Source organism: Pangasianodon hypophthalmus, chromosome 22, assembly GCF_027358585.1.
Source record: "Pangasianodon hypophthalmus isolate fPanHyp1 chromosome 22, fPanHyp1.pri, whole genome shotgun sequence".
Lineage (NCBI taxonomy): Eukaryota > Metazoa > Chordata > Actinopteri > Siluriformes > Pangasiidae > Pangasianodon > Pangasianodon hypophthalmus.
In genome coordinates, this window is record NC_069731.1 from 11,665,070 (window position 1) to 11,684,069 (window position 19,000).

The 19,000-nt window shown below is 37.2% G+C and overlaps 1 protein-coding gene across 4 annotated transcripts in view; it reads left to right on the forward strand.

The window, feature by feature from the left end:
- asap1b (ArfGAP with SH3 domain, ankyrin repeat and PH domain 1b) overlaps nt 1–19,000 on the forward strand; it is a 94,845-nt gene that overhangs the window by 11,347 nt on the left and 64,498 nt on the right. The gene's annotated exons all lie outside the window — the stretch shown is intronic.

Here is a 19,000-nt window from a genome sequence, read left to right on the forward strand (position 1 = left end):
GTCGTAACAGTCTAGACTTCCTTTCTGGGGCTGTTTTTGTTTTGAATGCAGTGGTTGTAACAATAGGTGGTAAGATCTTAAGATACCTTTAAGCTTAAAATAGCCAACACGGCAAATTTGAGAGTTTCCCAACAGGATGCAATGTCTCTCCCCCAGCAGAAGTAACTCTGAGTTACAACAAGCACTTTTGGCTTAAAAAGAAGGAAGGCTATACAGAAAAGTACCTGATCTCCTCTGTTAACTATGGTGGAGGGTCAGAGAGGTTGTTTAGAACATTGTTTGTATACGTGGCATCATGGTCTCCATGAAGTACCAGAAGATTTTATAAATTGCAGTCTGGCTTCTTCTGCCAAGAAGCCACAACTGGGTGTTCCAACAGGACAATGATTCAGAACATGCATTCAAATCCACACCAAAATAGTTCAATGACTCAGAATCAAGGTCTTGTCATGGCCATTTCAGTCTTCTGACCTAAACCATGTTGAAAACCCTTGGAGTGAGCTGAGGAAGAGAGGACCGAGGACCCTGGAGGATCTGGAGCGATTCTGTATCGTCTCAGCTTCCTTTCTCTGATTCATTCAGATTGGATTAGTTTATCACAGGGACATCTGTAATAATTTACATGTCTCCTACATGTCTTACATGTCTCCTCAGTGATAAAATTCTCGCATCCTGACAGCAATAAAATTACCACAGGAGCAGTAGGTTTCTAGTGGGTTGTATTTTCTACAACCCTGGATGTTTGTGTCACACGGTCATATGATCTGAGAGATTTTCCTGCTTTTCTAAGCTTCAGAATGACTTGCTTTTCTCCAATAGACAGCTCTCTTAAACGCTTTGAGTTTATCCTTTAACAACAAATGCAGTCTTCACAGGCGAAACCCGGGGCTCAAACCAAGAGTAGAGTAGACATTCAGAGATATTAATTGTTTGAGCAATCAATCTAACAGGACACATGTGAGCAACAAGAAACACCTGTCAGTCACATGTTCCAATATTTTTGATCACTTGAAAAATGGGTGGGTTCAAACAAAAGGTGTTCTAAGTTCTAAGTAGATTAATACATCTAGATGTAAATATCAGGAAATGAAAGCTGAAGTTCTGATCTATTATCTCAAATTAATATTTTGATCTCAATCCCAGATGTCTAACAGTGTACAGCAAAAACAAAAGAATTGGCCTTGCCATTTCAAAAATTTTGGAGGAGACTGTATATGGTATTGAATTGACTAATTTCGTTCTAATTTATTGTATTATATGTAGCTGATTGTTGATGCTGATTGCTGGCACTGTAGCAGTATGAGAAATAAATCTAACAGTACTGTAAACAAAAGAAAGGGGATGGTCAGTTTTCAGTCTGGGATGGCTGACATACAATTCACATTGTGCTCACACACACGCACACTACAGTGTAAACCCATATGAGGATGGGTTCTCTGTTGAGCCTGGTTCCTCTCAAGGTTTCTTCCTATCACCATCTCAGGGAGTTTTTCCTTGCCACCGTCGCCCTGCTTGCTCATCAGAGACGGCACACACACACACTTCACTTTACTTTTGTTTGTGTAAAGCTGCTTTGAGACAATGACCTTTGTAAAAAGCGCTATACAAATAAAAATGAATTGAATTGAATTGAATACAATTCAGGGAAGTTCTGAGATGGTTCTTACAAAAGTCAGTCTGGAGGCTTGTCGTCAAGGATAGTAGGAGTAGACTCATTTCTGTTATTTTGGTAAAAAGAGGTCACTGAAGTGCTAAAGGCAGGGTTTCCATTGAATGTGACACATAGTTTATAAATAAATGTATTGCTTTATTTATTGTGTTTATTGTATTACTTAAGCATCCTATTTAGCATTCAGATTGTTGTTTGGGATGCAGCATTCTCAGTGAATGTGCATTATTTGTCTCTTGCGGCTGTCAGATTAATCTGTGCAGTGGAGAAGTGTGCAGCACACCTTTAAATTTTTTTTTCATGACTAGCTTGCAGTAGCATTTTTCTACCAAATTTCAAATTTCTACATAATTTCAAAGTCTTTGTATTATTTATGTAATCCTCACCTGTATGCATGAAGTGATTGGTGTGTATGTGGGCTTATGAGTGCTTAAGGTGGTGTATGTGTATCAGTCTGTCTGTCTGCCTGTCCATTTAAAATACAGACAATGAAAAATGGAGGATTGAAAAACATGTACAAGCATGACTTGAATAAACATGAAGGTTTCTGCAAATGCATAAAGACCCTTATACATCACTTGACTCTAAGATTAATTTATATTTTGCTTTGATAGAGTACTATTTGGATGGAATAAGATTTCCAGACATATGTCTGTTAAATAATATTATCAAGCTTTATACGAACTGATTTATTCGTAAATTGTTCATAGGAGTGTTTACACAAGAAATTTTGTATTGGTGAAAAGCCCATAATCTATCTAAGTATAAAAAAGGGAGTGTCTACACAGTGTAATTATGGTTGTCACACCAAAAAAGCAGGACATTATCTAGGTTTATTATGAACTAGAAGAAACTGACTTGTTTTCTGGCTAAGTACCATATTTAGTTTCCATATCAACAGGTGTTTTATTTTTGAAAGCATAATGATGTTATTTTTACATGAGTTTTGGGGCTCTTTAAGCAAAACATTCTCTTTATAGAAGAAAAGGCAGAGAAACATAGCTATTGATTGTTTTCTCCAAAGCAGAGCTGGTGGCCTAAAATAGTTTGGGATTTTGTGGAAGTGTAATGACAGATTTAAAGTGTTTTTGCAAAAAGCTGACACACTGACAGTGGGGATGGCAGTGGTTATGCCGTGATGAAGGATGGTGTGGCAGAGATCCAGCATTTCCAGCTGTCTATTGGTGTGTCCGGCAGCCCTGTCAGTGCTGTCTGCCAGAGAGAAACCAAGTTTTCTCTCTCTCTTTCTCTTTGTGTATGTGTGTATGTAGTTTCTTAACACCCTCAGGTCCCTGAGAGCCCTCTGGATGTGAAGTGGCCTGGTATTCTTTTGTTGCACAACTGTTACAGCTTCTATGGTACGAGTGAAAGATATGGCAAAAATATAATATTTCGGGAAATGAAGACATTTTCATTCATCTATAAAATCCATAATATGTATCACAATATTTGGATTTGATAAGTAGCAAAGAAGTGCTAGCACAATGATAGTGCCACATGTAACAGGAGGGAAAATCAAGCATTTAGTACAAAATTCGATTTTAACATCCAGTTATCTACTTGTGAGCAAAAATTGAGCCAGTCAGTGTTATGAGAGTACTGATGATGCCTGTAATGCTCTCAGAAAGCATACCGTCATACTGACAGAATGTCATAACGTGTTTGTTCTTAGTCTGTTCTGTAATTTACTACAAGCTTTGGCGTCTCCAACAAAGGAGAGAAGTCATGTAAGTAGTTGTTCTCAAAGGTCCTAAATACTTCAAACTATAAGACAAACTCGTTAACCACTATAGCCAAAGCAAACCCGGGAACAGAGACTACAGGACAGTGACCGTGATGTCTCTGTCCCATTTATACTACTTTGTTGCCTGTCTTTTTTGAGAACAGTCCTCTTCAGGCTGTTTTTTTTGCTCTACAGCTCTTCTATTGGATCCTACGTGTAGATATGATTCTCTTCAGTTGAATGATGATGCAGTTCTGTAGTGTGACTTAAAGACAGAGCTCATCACAGGGAGCTTGTGAGTGGCAAACAATATCATCTCCATGGTAGGCTTGGGCTCTCGGGCCTCGTGGGCTCGTTTGATTTCTGCAAAGGTTAATGGAGATTGTTTAAGTCCATTAATATGAAATAAAATCTATTAGTGTAAATTCTGAAAACTAGACAAGTGTATAGTTAACCTCATTTAACTGTAGTCTGCAATGGATTGGCATCTCATCTGGGGTGAATATTATGCTGCATTTTGATTCCTCCATGTTCATCTTTTGTTAGCAACAAGCTAGCCAGCTAACTCCCCTGGTTAGCTGAGTGATGGATATTTGCCTACTCAATACAGTGAACAGTATAGTCAGTATTATAGATTTAACAAGCGAGAATGTCTGTATGTTGATTGATCTAAAGCAAATACTTGCATATGCATTATACAGTGGATAAAAAAAGGTTTACACACCCCTGTTAAAATGGCAGGTTTTTGTGATGTAAAAAAAAAGAGAAAGAAACTAAGTTAAACCATGTCAGAACCTTTTTGGCAAAGAATGGCAAAATATTGCTATGTCACAAACTGCCGTGATAAAATCTAAATTTCCTTCGACTAAGTATTAATTTTTTTTTTCCTAAAATGATTCTTATTGTTTTTCACTTTAATTTATAGGTTGCAAATTCACAATAAAGGTAGAAAGGTTCTGACATGATTTATTTTGGTTTCATTAACAGGGGTGTGTAGACTTTTTATATCCACTGTAACTCATTTAAAGGTAAGACGTGCTACTTTGTGTACTGCTGATGCTTTGAGCAGCCATGTTGATTTGGTGTCACTCCTTGAATTCAGAGGAACTCTGTTTTGAGGAGACCATAACAAGTTCCTGAGAAAGAATTTGGAGTTGAGGGGGACATTTCTTTGTTTTTTCCTGGTTGGAGGTCGAGAATTGTGTGTTACAGCCTCTTGTACTCTCCTTAAACCTGAAATGATAGAAACACTTATTTTCCTGTCTTATTTATGCTGTCAGTTCTGGACGATTAAATCTTTTATTTTTAATTGTTTGAAATGGCAAGTCGCACACAAGGAAAAATTAATATGAAACAAGCCTGCTGCACAATAGTTCCCTAGAAACGTGGATGGAAAGTATGTATTGGTTGCCCAGAAACCTAATTGACTAGGCTGAAAATGGTAGCTAACTTGATGTTATAACTTGTGGTGAGCTAGTTACCTAGTTAAATGCATTAATACAGACTCAGGGAAACAAATAAATATACAATCATTGTGTTTGCCCTCTCAAAATAAAGTCAGCACTTTGTTAGCCAGTGTTTTGGCTATGACGTGGTATTCTGTCCTTACATCCTGTGAAAAAGATATTTGTGTCTGGATAGTGTCTTATTTCATCTCCATGTTCAACTGTGAGGTGACTGTGTGCAGTAAGCAGGAGAGTTGTACCTGGTTTATACTTCTGGGTTACCTTGTATTTGTGAAGCAGAGAGGGGATCATGGGAAACATGGCATGGAGAGATGCAGAGATGTGCTAGCGGGCAGTCCTCTCGTTAGCTAACTTTCTGTTGTGCATATCTGCGGTGATGTGCATTGGGTGAATGTTGATTGGTTGGAAGAAAGTTGCATCTGGTTTGATCAGGCATTGTGACAGTTCTTCCATGGGTGTAATCAAATTCAGTATAATGTTGTTTAAATCAGAGTAACTGATGACTGTCGAAAGTACATCTGAAGTGTAAACAATAAAATTTTCCCTTACAACCCCTGGCAAAAATGTTGGAATCACCACACTTACAGGATGTTCAACCAGCTTTTTTACTTTGTAGCAAATAAACAAATAACAGATATGACACAAAAACTTTTTGTTGAATCACTGAACATTCTGACTTTGTGAAACATATCTCAAACAAATTAAATTATTTTAATTAACGCCATATTTTTTCCAGATAAAGTAGAAAAAAAAACTATGGAATCACTCAATGTTGAGGAAAAAATATGGAATCACTTTGTAATTTGGATTTCTAAAACAAATACCGGCACAAATCTAAAAATGCAAATTAGTCTGCTGTTAAAAGAGAGTGCTTACAGACCTTAACAAGCTGTTAAATGGACTGGCTAATTGAAAGGAAACATGACCCCAACAAAAGAGTTGTCAACTGAAACAATGGAAAGGAAATCCAACACGGAGTGTGGCAAAAGATATTGGTTGTCCCAGTCAGCTGTGTCTAAAATGTGATGCAAGTGTAAACAAAATGGGAAGGTTATAAAAGGAAAACATACGGGTAGACCAAGGAAGATGTCAACGTGTCAGGATAGAAAACTCAAAGCAATATGACTTGAAATCGAAAATGCATAGTAAAAAAAAAAAGAAAGAAAAACAAAAGTGCAGAAACAGGAGTCAGTGTTTCTGAAAGAATTGTAAGAAATTGGCTCAATGAAATGAGATTTACATATAGAAAAAATAAATAGCACTAACACCTAAACAGAAGAAAACAAGGTTACAGTGGGCTAAAGAAAAGCAATCATGGAGTGTGGATGATTGGATGAAAGTGATATTCAGTGATGTATCACGAATCTGCATTGGCCAAGGAGATGATGCTAGAATTTTTGTCTGGTGCCGTTCTAATGAAACATGTAAAGATGAGTGCCTGAAGGAAACAATCAAATTTCCCCACTCATTTATGATATGGGGTTATAGGTAAAGGACCAGGGGAGATGGCAATCATTACCTCAGCAGTCAATGCTTTCCTCATACCATCGATAGAAAATGAGTGTGGTGAGGATGAAGTCATTTTTCAGGATGATAATGCATCTTGCCACAGAGCAATGAGTGCTAAAGCTTTTCTTCAGGAAAGGCATATCAACTCAGTGACGTACAGCAAACAGTAAGGAATTAAAAAAAAAAAAAAAAAAAAAAAGGTCCATGACAAGGCTCCATCCTGCAAAGCTCATCTGTCAGCTGCTGTTTGAGAAATTTGGAACCAGCTTGATGGAGAATATTGTTTTTCATTAGTGAAGTTCTTGCCTCAAAGAATTCAGGCCGTTATAAAAGCCAAAGGAGGAGCAATAAAGTACTAACTTTGATGTTTTTTTTTTTTTTTTTTTTTTTTTTGAAGATTTCATAATGTTTTCCTCAACATTGGGTGATCCATAATTTTTTCCTCTACTGGAAAAAAATATGCCGTTAATTAAAATAATTTAATTTGTATGAGGTATCTTTCATGAAGCCAGAATGTTCAGCTTTTAATCAAAAGTTGTTTTGTGTCATATCTGTGATTTGTTTATTTGCTATGAAGTAAAAAAGCTGGGAGAACATCCTCTAACTGTGGTGATTCCATCATTTTTACCAGGCGTTGTATCACATCCAGTAGTGCAGCATGTGGTGAGAGTCGGAGCAACCAGTGCACTCTACAGTATAGTTAGAACATTGAGGTGCATCATATCACTGTGGAGTGCATCGGAGTGCATTAATTGGACATACCAAATGAAGATTTTTATTTTGCAATAAGGGGGTAGGTTTATTTTCTTTTTCTGGGTGTTGAACCTACTTTTCTGCTGGGCAACTACGAATTAAAAACCAGTAGCCCAGCAGGTAGGTATGCAATGCTTGACTATTTCACAATAAACAGTTCCTACATGTTATAAGAATTATTAGTGAATTATTGTTAGGACTGTAGATATTTCAGAAATGGAAGGTTTAAGAGAAATATGTAGCTTGTAAGTTTTTGAATAAGTTTAAACCTTGTTCTACTTTAATGAATTTATTGCTGATGTGTATCAGTCATGCAACACACTTCGTACTACAGAGTGAAACATGAGACAACGTTGAGACATTTAACAAAAAGCTATTCCTAGAAAGTAAAGTGATGCCGTAGTAAATTGTATAAATGGTGTTTTGCTCTCCACAGTACAAGTTAGCGTACCACTTAAAAATGTAAGTAGGCTATATGAGGTGCTGTTATAATAAAAGCTTGTATTTTAACTTCTATAAATTAGAAGTTCTGTGATCCTTTGTGGAGGTCAGTCATATACAGGGCAGTATAAATCCTTAGTAGGGCACAGCCCAGATTGTTGCATAATTTTTCTTCTTGCTTGCATGTTTATCTCCTACTTATGTATTTCTTAGCAGAAGTGTGTAGGAGTGTGAGCGTGTGTGTGTGTGTGTATGTGTATGTGTGTGCATGTGTGCGTGTGTTGGTGTTTGGGAGTTGTGACTCACTCCCTCTGCCCCAGCCGCCTCACAGATGGTCATCTCCATCACCCGGGCAACCACAAAAAACTCACACACACACACAGTGTGTGTGTCTGTGTGTGCAAGTATGCATGCTCATCCAAATGGATCAGAATGGAGGTGCACAATCACACTGATTTTATATTAGTGTGACACACAACTGCTTAAAATAGCCCTATTAGTACTGGTTTCATTTGATAGTAATCCTACTGGTCAGGACAAAGTGCTGCACTTGTGTCTGTGCCTCAGTGCATTGTTAACCACTGTTTAAACTATTAGACACAATTATATGATGGTATATATCTTTTTTTTGCCATCATCATATACTGAAGTTGTTTAATTTGAAAGATTTTTTTATATAGTTTGATTGTTAGGGGTACGGATGCATCAGTACAGTTTTTTCAGACTCGGCAGGAATACATGTTTTTTGGGACTCTGGGGACATCAAACAGGGACATCATGGTATATTTTATTTAGATCTGTTTATGTTTAAACTGTGCATTTGGGTTACTAGGCTCATTTTTTATAACGTTAGCGATTTGATTGTAAAGTGCATTAGCTAGCTACATTAGTTTCTTTGGATCGAGTAGGGTTGCAGTTGAGAGTAGTGCTTAGTTTTGTTTGCAGTTATTAAACACACTCAGATTGCTGTCATTTCATGCTGTCTGTTCAGTAGTACGGCAGCGTCCACTACGCTTACGTCGCATACCGTCACGTGCTATCAGAGCATTTTCTACAAGTAAATGAGCACATAATCGGATTCTTAAAATGTATCCCTAGTTAAGAGTAATAGGCCAATCAGCTGTTAGGTATTGCCAATTAATATGCACCTTCAGATGAGTTGATCATTGATCATCATTGTTCATCCTTCAGCTGTGTGTGTGTGTTTGTTTATTTACTGATGTCTGTATAGAATGTGGCTGTACTCACATGTTTGTAGCAGCCCTGAATTCTGTGGTAGCTAGGATGTTGACATTTCACCGTTGTTTGCTTACAAAAAGGCTCTTGCATGTTTACAACTCTTCTGTGTTTCATTTTGGTGCTATAAGCAAGTTTTGTGACAGATAACTGTGTTGTGGGTAGATGGAGAAATAAAGTGAGAGCGAGAGAGGGAGAGAGAGGGAGAGAGAGACAGACAGACAGACAGAGAGAGAGAGAGAGAGAGAGAGAGAGAGAGAACGATGGACATTAAACACTAAGGGTTATTTCCACACAAATGTTATATTTTCTGCAAACATCTTGCTATGGCTGCCTATCTGTAATATATACACATTTATACCACAGTGCTTTTGAATTCTCAATAATAATTGGTCAGAAGGAGTTGATTAATTTTCTCTAACAGCCCATGTCTGACAGTAGCGCAGGCTGTAATTCATTTACAGGGATTTATAGTCAATGGATAAACAGTGTTGTTATTTAAATAAAAAAAAAAATGCTTTCTGTAAGGATACGTTTATTTAACATTTATGGAATGAGAAAGACTTCAGGACAGAGGAATTTGTATTTTCTGGTTTTTCAGTTACATGACTAGCTGCGTTTTTTTGTCTTATTAACTTCAAGAGAGAAAAAAAGAGATGCTGGTGAGGGAGTGGCTGTTTATAGGTACCATAATGTAGTAGACTGCCATATTGCGGATTACTTTCCTATAACAGCATGCCTCAGTGGGTTTGTTCCTTACATATATGGTCTCATGACCAGATATACACACTGTCTCAGTGATGCTAAACTTGTACAGTCATTGAGGCACTTTGCAGGTCACTGTGATTTTAAATGTCACATCCATAACACTGGAATTGGCGTTTTCCCAGTGTACCTGTGTAACTGGAAATGCCAGTACTGCATATGGTGAAATTGAGAGATCCCTGGGGCACACACAGAGCACACAAACAGTAACGTCAGTGACTTCCTGATTCATTTTTAGGTGTAGTATAAAGATAAAGGGCTTGAAATTAACCTGACACCAGAAACAGATTTTCTTCTGTTGGTTATGACTTCTTTCTGGGGATGTATTCTAGCTCAAGTCTCAGTAATTCACGGGTTCCCAAACGACCCCAAATGGTCATTATGAATTTTCTGTGACCCAAAGCCTTTACCACTCTAAATTTTTTTAATTCTAGTTTTATAATGTAGGACTACTGAACACATGAGAATTGTATCATGTCAGTTACATGTGTACGTGTAATGTAAGTGACTAAAACCAAAGGAATATTCCTTGCACTGGCTTGCCAGTGTAGGTGGAAGTGTTGTGTTGGTATAAGAACAACCGGCTGGTGTGATGCGGCTCAACATGAAGCAGAGGGGGTTTATACTTCACACATGACTTTACGTGTGCATACAGAAGCAGCAGCAACACAAGAGGCATTGATCACACATTCAGCTGTGTATCTTATGCACATCCAGAAGATTTAAATCTAAACAATCCAGAAGGCTGGTACACAAAACAGAGCTTTCAGTAGGTTTCAAGGTGACATGAGCGGTAATAGAAAACCTGTTAGTGTTAGTCCTCAATAATGGTCAAAAATAGTGTATAATAAGTATGTGATTTGAGACACAACACTAGTTTGTTTAGAATGGAGGTAGATGGACTGGGAAATTGGTTCATTTTTATTGCCGAATTCCTACACAACTGCAGCATGTCATTATAGTGAAAAGATTAAAATGAACATTTACCCTATTAAATTTTTTAAATTAATTTAATGTTTTTTCTGAATGTGACTCAAGTTAAGTGGGTTTTTGTCATTGTTTCTCCAGGACCATGGTGCACCACACAACAGTACACAAGACTACATAAAGTGCAAATATGCAACAAGTGAGATGAGTGCAGGACAATAAATACACAGAACAGAACAATAAATACACAGGACAATAAACACACAGAACATGGGCTATAAACTCTAAACTATTTGGTAGTGTAGCAGCATAAGTATAGTGTTCCATAAAGTCTCTGGTGTCCCAGTAACATTTCAAAATCTTAGCACCCAAAATCCGTCTTTGATATTTCTAAAATGAATTTGTAAAATAACTGAATGAAACAAAAGAGGAGATTGTGAGTTTGTAAATCAGATGACCCCACATGGAGTCACAAGCCCTAGTCTGGTTGCCCCTGCAGTGATCTCGTGTATAACAGTCAGTTGATAATGTTTGGGTGGAAAGGCTGCAGGTTGCACCCTCACACTCCCTGTAACTTGCTGCTATTAGCTGGCTTAGTGTGTGACTTGCAAACTTTCAATTTCACTTCATATGCACTTTGGCTTTAGCACTGATGGCACATCAGCTGGAAGCCAGTATGTAGCAATATATTACTGTCACGCAATATTGTGATCATTTGAAAAATTATATTGAATATATTGCAAATCTTCTGCTATTAGATTAGATGACAATAATGTTATAATAATTATTTATAGGCGTGACCTTTAAAATATGCTGAGACTTCTAAAACAGAGAAACTTGTACAAACTCATATAACAAATATACAAGGAAAAAAAACATTTTTACATTGTTTTGATACAGAGCAGTTCTATTAACAAGTAATGCACTAATACCTAGCTAGTAGTTTTTAACCCAACAGTTTAATAATTGCACCGCCTCAGCAGTATGTGGGACCTTTTTCAGTCAGTCCAGTTATCACAAATATAAAGAAATATGTCATTACACACTGTTACGAGATATATTATTTATATTTTATTACTCTGAAGAGTGACTGGCTGAATTCACTTGCAATGCAAATGCTCTTTGCCCAAATGATAACATGTCAGGTATGATCAGATGGAATGCAGGTTAATAAAAGGTTAAGTGAGGTGAAAAAACAACAACATAAAATCATGGTTGATAGAAAACAAAAAGTACTTATGCTGTCTTCTTTCTGGTTAAACATCACTAAAATGAGAGAATGCTGTTCTTAATCAGTGGTTACATCTGTTGTGTGCTCTTTCTCTTTGCTGTCATCTTCCTTATAGTCTAAGAGAGTATTGAGAGTAAGAACACCCTGATGCCGAGTCTAACAGTTTAACATCATAGAAGTAATCACATGACGCACAGATGGAATTTGTTGGAGAGATGGCAGCATTGAGAGGGAAGTGTTTTTAAAAAAAAAAAAAAAAAAAAAAAAAAAAGACTTGAAATGTTAAGGCCGGGAGCTCTTCACTCAAAGTGCCTTTGTGCTGCAGAGGTTTGACCTTTCACATCAGTGTGTAGATGTTACATGAATAAATGAAAGCTCCTGTCTGGTATGAGAAATGATGGAAGGAGCTTGATATTATGATGGCATGGTCATAGCTCTAAAATATGTGAAACTCTAATGTAGAAACGTCATCATTTAATGAGATGGGATTAAGTTTAGCTTGTTTAATTTTGGCTTGTTCAGGTTAATGATAATGTAACGTGTCTACTTGTATATTACTGATTTAGTACAAATTAGAAAAAGGAAGAGAAAGAGATGATTCATTTGAAGTGTCAAATAATTTGTAATTTAAATCATTTGTAATTTAAATTGTTTGTTGTTCTTGGAACAGGGAATAGTTTTTAGATTTATCCATTATCAAGAAGATAGTCAACATTAATTATAAGTTACAAGTTTAATTATAAAATAATCATTTGTTGCAGCCTTAGTATAAAACTAACACACTTCAGCTGCTCATATAAAAATATGATATTGAGACTGTAACAATGACAATGGGCTACTCAGTTCTGCTTGCTTGCTAATCATAGCTAGCTATAAGAGTACCGGGCTGCAACATTAATTTTGTTTATAAAATAACAATTATTTGATGTATCAGCTCTTTACACTTGCTTATTAAGTTCTTATTGACAGACAGTGCTGTTTAATATGAAAATAATCCACACCGGGCTGGTGTGATACGGCCTGATGTGAAGCACACGGTCTCAAGTGTGTAATTCTTCTTATACCACAGTAATTTTCAAGTGATAACAATGTTTAATTTATTAATGAATTGCACTTTTTAACTGTTTATATTTACATTTGATGTTATGGAACGTCCATGAGACAAGTTAGTTCCTGTTCTCACTTATGTGATAAACAGTCATTTTCTCACCAGCATCTCATTTTCTCTCACTTTCAAAAAACGCAGTTTTTTGTTAAAGAAAACACATTAATTATTAGTCTTAGATTATGTGGAGCGTCATTCGTATTAGACCCTGTGTATGAACTGTTTCTATAGAAACAATAAAGTATAGGAATGAGTGTATTAATATTATAATAAACCGATTATTCATGTTACAGCCAGAACTACTGTCTGAGCTGCTGTTATACAGAAATAACGCACACCTTCTGACCTGTCAGATTCGAGAATTCAGCCACACTGTGATATACAGAAAATTAATGCACACCTTCTGATTCAAGAATTCAAACAGTGCTGTGGAAAAAGCGAATTATTCAAGATTGTTTGCTCTCATTGTCTGTCCCTCTGTAGTCACACTCCCACGTGTGCCTCTCTCTGTATTGTTGTCTGTATCTCTCTGTGCAGTCTTGTGAGCTCTTGTTCTCACTCAGATTTCTCATACTCATCAGGTTTTCTGACTGAGGCATGTATGCTTTTCAGTGACAAGGTGGCAGTCAGCTATTTTGAGTGTCTTACATAACAGGACTGCCTTTTTGCCACAGGGATAGATCTGAAAGGATGCAGTACTGAAGAGTGTACTGCCTTTATTGTGTTTTCTGCTGGATTCCTCCCTGCTGCCACACACACAGCTGAATTACCGATGAAGTTCTTTGCTCTAGGCTTTTTGCCCCTCTACTGTGACCTTTTCATGTTTATTTTATAGCTTCCCTATTGAACCTAGGTATGGAGTATTATGAATTTTATAGATGCGAATAACACATTTTGATGTGTTTGAATTACAGCCTATAATGTGTGTGTGTGTGTATGTGTGTTTGTGTATGTGTGTGTGTATATGTGTGTGTGTGTGTGTGTATATATATATATATATATATATATATATATATATATATATATATATATATATATATACACACATATATACATGTGTGTGTGTGTGTGTGTGTATATATATATATATATATATATATATATATATATATATATATATATATATATATATATCATGTATAGACAATATCATATGAAACAACAACTCTTTGCCCAGTAAAACCTTCAGGAATGATGGATTTTACGTCTTTCTCATGCTGAAACCATGAATTATTCAGTGGTTGCTTTATTTAGACGCATGAGGACTCCTTAAAATGTCCATTCATTGCAAACTGGCATGATTATTTATGGAGGCCAGCTTGAGCTTGTGGATGTATAATTTGTGGAGGAAAATACACAGTAAATAAGACCGGTCAGAAATAACATTCCACATCCTCCTCCTTTCTATACCTTTCCAGTTAGTGTTGCAAGTACACAGGCACTGAGAGTGAGTAAAGCTCGTTTTACACCGTGTGATTACAGATTATTACTCGTCACACTGTATGAGATGATCCCAGTAAAATCTTGGCTAGATTCTGTAACTAGCTAGACTGTGCGATGGTGTGTTCTCCATGTCAGATTATAAAATGAAGATCCTCTAATGGTAGACCTGCGATTAAAAAAAATGACTATGTTCTGCCTATGTCATCAATCAGCAAGGGCCGGACTCATGTAGAAAACTGTTTCGGGTAACAAGGCAATGCTTTTTTCTGTCTATTAGCATGTTTCTTTAAAATTTGCCTTTGCCACCACCATAACTGTAGCCATCCCAAGAGTTGTGTTTCATTTGCCGTCCTCCTATTGGTGGCTTTTAGATGTGCATTGTAATTGCGCTCACACTCTGATGCTGCCAGAACTTTGTCATCAACTGTCTTTGGTTGCAGTGGCAGTAAATCAGCCACCACACTGGGCCAAAGAATTATTTTATGATGTTTTCCTTCTGCGAGAGCAAAATGGGGCAGAAAATCATAGTGTAAATCCAGCTTTAATCAGAGAAAGAGAGAAGGAGGAGTTTCTGGGCTCAGAGTAAGACCTGAGAGATGTTGAATGCTCTGGCTCAAATACCACACAAAAATCACACCTTCTATATATCACTATTCAAATGAAGCTGAATCTGTCAACTAGAAATTACTGTGAAATAAGGACAGTGAATGATGAACAGGGGAAGAAATAGAGTGATAGACAGAATGTGTTTAGGAATGTGTCATAGAGAGAGGATTAGCGGTGTTGTGTCGCTATGCTGGAACTCAGCTTGACTGGAAGGAAACTGTGTGTGTGTGTGTGCATGCATGTGTATGCGTGTATGCGTATGTATGTGTGTGTGTTAGGGTGGGGGCTCATAATCTGTCTTATCCTCTAATAGCACAGTGTGTTACATTAGGTATTCTGCTGTGTGTGTGTTATATTTTCTCAGAGGAACATGATTAGACCCCCCACCTCTCGTTAACCACAGACAGGAAACTGAAAAACCCGCCCAGATGGCAGTCATGGTGAAGATGATCAGTATGGAAGAGAAAGCACAAAATCTTTTTTTTTTTTTTTTTTTTTTTTAATTTTCTTTTTTTTTTTTCCCTCCCTTTCATGCAGGGGCTCGGGGATTATAGATCGAGAACCTGACACCAGGTTTGAGGATCATGTAGGATGTGGGATGTACTCCTATCACATGTGTAATATTACTCTGTTTAATGTCATACTAATACAGTATGTCACAAGGCCCCAAGTCTCGAGTGATATAAACATTTTAAGGAGGCAACAATTTAAACAGAAAAATGTAATTTTATATGGTCAGACATCTGTAGCAGTTTTAGTTAAACAGGGATTCACTGATTGTCATTTTCTCAAGCTCAAATAAAGAGCAGAAACAGCAATGTACATCTTAAAACTTTATTATTTTTAAGTACTAATGTACTTATTTCACTAAACTGAAATAAGAACAAATTTAAGGCACTTTGTCAACTGTATAAAGAAATGATTTTAATTTATGTGAACAATTTCCAACCCTCTTATGGTTATTTAAATGGCATGATCTTTATAACATGTTTGGTTGATGTCTTAGTTGTAGATGAGAGATGTTAATACACCCTGGATGATACTCCATACAGACAGTAACCTGAGCTCAGGGCTGACCTTGGGACCCTGTGGCTGTGCCACCGTGCTGCCCCGAAGGTTGTACGGAGTAAGCAGTAATCTCAGTGGGGTCTGCAGTGGCATCCCATCCAGGGTGCCCACCTCACACCCATTCTTCCCAGGGTAGACTGCAGATTCACCATGATTCCGACAGGATAAACTGCTTACTGAGTGTGCGCGAGTGGGTGTGCGCGAGTGGGCGTGCGAATCCATGAGTAAGTCAGTGAGTGAGGTTTTATTGCTGGTTGTTGGATTGCTGGAAAGTGTTTCTGTCCTCAGCCATCCTGCTTTGCGTAGACCTGCATAGAAATCGCACGTTGTAACATTATATACATCACGAAGTTTATTTAAAATCTTCATGTACAACAATGTATTGATTGTTCTGTCTGTCATTCAGCTGTGAGAATAAAGTACTTGTATTGTAATGACACTTATTACGCAAACATTTGGAAAAAGAATCACAAATACAGTGATCTCTACAATTATTGGCACCCTTGGTAAAGATTGATTAAAAGACTGTGAAGAAATTGTGTTTAACTGTGTTTAATTTAGATGTGTTAAAAGTTGTGTTTAATTTGCTTAACCCCATACTGAAAATACGAGCTTAATGATTCCAGTGCTAATTTATTAGCAGTAGGGTGCCACGATAGCAATGTCACGGGAAATTGCTAACACACTTATGTTGGTATTTAACAGGAAAAGAAAATTCAAAAAACATAAGTGATAATGGTTAAGTTTCACATTATCTCCTAAAAAAGAAAAGTGCATGAGATTCTGTTCTCGTTATTTTCCCTCAAGATTTGATGTGACATTAATGAGAAATCCAATGTAAAATTAGTGGAAACAGAAAAATGTTGTGCTCCAAAGTCCAGAATGTGGTTTAGATATACGACACGTCATGGCAGAGACTTGACTAGTTGGCGAGCTACAAGAAAACAAGCATGATGCTGCGGACAGCAGTATTAGCAGGAAAGTTGAAGCTCTGTAAGCTGATGTGTTTGAGCAGAGTGCACAGATGACGAGGTGAGAGAGCTGGACAGACTAAGAGAATAAAGCACTGCTGCATTGCACTCTTTAGGTAGATATGAAGTGAGGGCTAAATCCCACTGGAACCACAATCAGCAGGTAGTCGAATGGCATTGTGGGTAATGTAGGAAACTGTTAACCAAAGAAAAAATAAACATTTTGATGAAAGAGGTTTGAAGTCAAATTTTATTCTAAAATAAATCTGGGACACCATTGAAGATCATATGTTAATTATAGAGATTAATATGCAGGTTGTTCAGGGTGGATTATTGAACCCTGTTCTTAATAACTGATTTGATTTTAGAGCTTGTTGGTACATCAGTTAATCATATTGCTGGTTGCTGCTTAAGAGAAAAGGGACATATACACCTCATGCCAGTATTTTTAATGAAGGGCAGGAAGCAGTCCAGACTGGTACTCTTGTTCATGGATAGAGGTTCTGGGTTTCGCTTTCATTTTTGTCCTGATTTTATACAGCTACACCTACATGATCTGTTATATCAGGCCTGATAGTTTAGGTTTATCAGTCTTTCACATCATTTTGGAGAAATTTTTACCCACTCTTCTTTACATTACTTCAGTTCATTAATGTTTCAGGGCACTGGTTTATGCACAGCTCTCTTAAGATCCCACCACAGCATCTCAATGGAGTTGAGGTCTGGACATTGACTTGGTTTTCCAGCATCTCAATTTTTTTTCTTCTGTAGCCATTCAGATGTTGATTTGCTGGTGTGATTGGGATCATTGTCCTGTTGCATGACCCAAATTCAGCCTAGTTTAAGCTGCTGGACAGATGGCCTCACATTTGTCTCAAGAATATTCTGGTATACCAAATGACTGCAAGATTTCCAGGTCCTGTGGCTGCAAAACAAGCCCAATTCATCACCCCTCCACCACCATGCTTGACAGTTGGTATGAGGTGTTTGTGGTGATACGCCGTGTTTGGTTTTTGCCAAACATGGCGCTGTGCGTGATGACCATACATCGCCACCTTGGTTTCTTCAGTCCAAGGGATATTGTTCCAGAACATTTGTGGTTTGTTCGGATGCAGTTTTGCAAACCTAAGTCATGCTGCCATATTCTTTTTGGAGAGATGGGGCTTTTTCCTTGCAACCCTTCAATTGAAAAGCCATATCTGTTTAGTCTTTTTCTGCTTGTACTGTCATGAACATAAACATCTAATGATAAATAAAAACATAGAATTGAAGGAGGGTGTACTTTCTTTTTCCCATGACATAGCTAATTAGGTTTTCAGGCAGCATTATATTTTTGTTTGAAAATATAATTCTTCAGAAAGGTACAAATTGAAAGTGGAATTTTTGCTTTGCCCAAAACAACTGGTCAGAGACTGTGTGAAAGAGGTGATTCTCAGTCTGATTCCATGCAAACTCTGGCATGTTTTGGTTGCAGTGTATTATGGGTTGTGGGCAGTGTTGTTTTTTAAGATGCAAGCTGCTAAACTGAGCCCCGAGGCACAAACTGAGCTAAGAGCTGTAGGAGAAAAGTGCTGGAGAAATGAGACGGAGAAAAGCGCTGTAGAAATGCGATAGAGAAAAATACTGGAGAAGTGCGATGCTTTCTTGATATGTGAACTGAAAAAAAAAGAGAAAATAAATGGTGCATGTGATGTGCAAAATGTTTAAAACTGTTATTTATATAATTATCTGATCATTTATTCAGCTCTTAGTGTTTGGGTGAATTTATTTATTATTATTATTTTTTTTTTATTTCTGGGTGCACTTTGTTTACCTTTTTTCCATTGGAGTATTTCTGACCAATGAATGAAAGAATTTTATGAGAAGATATCAGTCCTATGCTTCTTGCAGCCAATTTTTTTTCCCTTTTTGGTTGGTTTAATAGTGTGAAACCAAACCAGATGAAGTAGCCAAGTAACCAGCAATTTCTCTCTGATTCGGAATGAGCAAACAGGCTAATAGGTTATGAAAGCACCCTAAGACCTAAAGGAGACCACAAAATTTCTCAGCCTCGGCCCACACCCAAGTGAACTCCAGCTCAGTTTGTT